The sequence below is a fragment of the Pteropus alecto genome, unplaced genomic scaffold (genome assembly GCF_000325575.1).
Source record: "Pteropus alecto unplaced genomic scaffold, ASM32557v1 scaffold359, whole genome shotgun sequence".
Taxonomy (NCBI): Eukaryota; Metazoa; Chordata; class Mammalia; order Chiroptera; family Pteropodidae; genus Pteropus; species Pteropus alecto.
The window spans coordinates 2,828,396-2,831,190 of NW_006443119.1; the positions used below are offsets into that span (position 1 = coordinate 2,828,396).

A 2,795-nucleotide genomic window follows, 5' to 3' on the forward strand; every position below is an offset into this window, starting at 1 on the left:
CCCAGGAGGGAGGTGCCCACTCTCTCCCAGGATGTGGCTGGCCCCTCCTGCATCCTCCACACCCAGCTGAAGAAGAGCACTGGATCCTTCAGTGAGATGGACTTCCCCAGGGGAGGATGCCAGCCAGCCTCCTCCGCCCCGAGAGCAAGCCAAGTTTGTGAGTGAGCATGTGTGTGAACGGAGGGCAGGAGGGACAATCCAGCCTTAATTTCTACCTCTTCAGCCCCAGGCCACTGAAAGACTCTCCCAAGGATGCCTGCAACCAGCCTCCACCGACAAACACTCACCAGCCTCAGAGTCAACAGCTTGGAAACTGCAAACTTTCCAACTTCACTCCTTCTTCCCTTTGGGACCAGAGCTACATGGGGCGGTGCCCTCAGGGACACTCATACAGTTGGTTCTCCAAGCTCCGCACACACAGACAACAGTGGTACAGGGAACTCCCAGCTTTTTCCACAGCTAATTATAGACGTGAAAGTCTGAGGATGTTTTGTAAGTGGCAGAGAGAAACTGCTGAGGTTTTTCTACAAAGCCAAAGAAATCGAATTTGTGCACTCCCCTTCCTCCCCCCCACAACTTCTCCTAGCTCCTACTTCCACGCACCCCCCAGTGAGCCCTTCTCCCAGTTCCCACTGCAGCCACTCCTCGTTGAAGATTTCCTACTCCGCTTCCCCCCACCCCCATCTCTCTCTTTGGGGCTTTCGAGAAAGGGAACAGACACGGAAAATATTTTTGCAACAGTTTTCCACTTGGAGTCTCATTCCCAAGCCAAGGGGGTGGGGGAGGGCAGGGACGGACGAGGGTGGGGCGGGGGAGGGAAGAAATGCTTTTCTCAAAAGCTCAATTTGGGTGTGAAAAAGACAGCCCAAAGCCCCTACCCCCATGGCCCAGGAATGACAAAAACTAGGGAAAGGAAAAGAAGTCACTTGTCTGATTATATGGTTTCTCAGATCTGAGTCTAGGCAAGAAATACAGTATTTGACAAATCTGTGCACACGCACACACACACCCCCAAACCCAGTCGCAAGAAATATGCCAGGAAGAGGAAATTCAGGGACTTTTAGAAGCCATTGAGAAGAAAGTTTGCAAATCCCGAGTCAATTCATTCTCTCCGAGCCTACCTCTCTTTCTAGCAAAGATCCAGCCTTCTCCAAGCAGGACTCTCCGTCCAGGTTTCCATGGACAGGGGAGGGTGGGGGTGACCACCCACGGGTCTCCCCAGTGTGGCAGCCACTTTAGAGATGCTGGCTTTGCTCTCTCGCCTTTACAGCCACCGCCGGGGAGTGGGCCGGGTCTCCTCCCCCCGGCCCTCCCAATGAGAAGGACCTTTCAGGTTCCTGGAAGAAAATAATGCAGGGCTGCCGGGCGGGTGTCCTGGTCTTGCTTTCTTCGTAAGGATGCTTCTCCAGGAAGTTCGTGCCTCCCCTCTCAACCCCCAGCTCTGAATGGTCTCAACAGCAGAGCTTTCTTAAGAAAATGCTTGTCATGGCAACAGCTCCAGCCAAGTCCGCCAGACTCTAGCTCAACAGCTCTCCCCAGCAGTGCGGGAGGAGAAAGGGGAGGAGCGAAAGCTGGAAGGGAGGTGGGACTTGGCGAGAGGCCAGACGAGCACTCCTCTGTTAAGGTGGCCCGATTGCGCTCTGCTGCGGCTTCCTGGCTCTTAAGGGGGAATGGGGAAAGGGAGGAGGAGGAATCCTTTCTTCTCTCCGGTTTCTTCCACACCCTTGCTCTCACTTGTTGAAAGGAAAGTAGGGTAGGGGTGGAGGTGGGGAGTGGATGTGGGTGGCGGTATTCAACCGTTGCTGGGTGGAGGGAAAAAAGGAAGCTTCTGCAGGCAGTTGGCTTCCTGCAGGTCTTATGGGCCTCTCAACCTCTTGCTCACTTACACCCAGGACCCAGAAACCCAAGTTGTCTGTGGAAACTTGTACCATCCACTCTCACCCTCAGGCCTGTCTGTCTGAATAGGGGGCTCACTGGAGAAGGAGAAGGAACCACTTGGGGTACACATACACATACCCAGCTTTGCCTATACACACACCTTAGTACACAGACCTCATCAAGACTTCACACACACAGTCCAGGGTCACCTTTTGCTCCCTCTTGCCTCTGTACCCCACAGAGGCCCATCCACAGTGCATAAGAGCTGCCTGCTTTTGAGTCCTACTGTGTGTGGGCTGTCACTAAAGCTTTGTATATAGTTTCCTTTCTAACGTTCATGGCAATCTTGAAAGTTACTTCTTATTATCTTCATTTCAGAGTTGAGGAAATTTAGGATCAGTGACTTGCCCAAGGTTAATAACAGAGCTAGGATGCAAGGCCAAATCAGCTGGACGCCAGGGCTCCTGCACTTGTATCATACTCTGGCACACATTTCCACTTTAATTTGCTCACACTCAGACACCATGCACACTTATACACAGCCTATAAATTGTTAATCACACCCCTGCAGCCACATACCTAGCACATTGTGCAACAGTGCCACCCATAGATTTTGTCTAGAACCTTGTGGCTTTCAAGTACAAACATGTACCATAACTGGTTCACACACCATGTCTTCATTGACTGAGCTATTCCCACACCCACCCACCTCAGCACACAGAAGCATATACATGTGCTTATGGAGGCAGGTTAGAGTTGTAAACTATGCTATAAAGGTGACCCACCACAACTTCACAGGTTTGGGAAGAGGCCTCTTTGATCCTCCCATCCTAACTGGACACTTCACACAAGGGTTGTCCTTTGCCCCAAGATGAAGAACCACATGCACGCTGAGAAACAGAATTATGAATTAGATC

General features: G+C 51.8%; 1 protein-coding gene across 5 annotated transcripts in view; it reads right to left on the reverse strand.

Annotated features, from left to right (window-relative positions):
* The window catches only part of ATP2B4 (ATPase plasma membrane Ca2+ transporting 4), an 83,469-nt gene extending 81,916 nt beyond the window's left edge, over positions 1–1,553 (reverse strand). For 3 of the 5 annotated variants that reach the window (XM_025040481.1, XM_025040483.1, XM_025040482.1), the window contains exon 1: positions 1,122–1,553. The gene's annotated coding sequence lies outside the window, so the exon portion shown is untranslated. The remainder of the gene's footprint in view (positions 1–1,121) is intronic. The other 2 variants (XM_025040479.1, XM_025040478.1) reach the window with 1 other exon arrangement.
* Between the last annotated feature and the right edge of the window lie 1,242 nt (positions 1,554–2,795).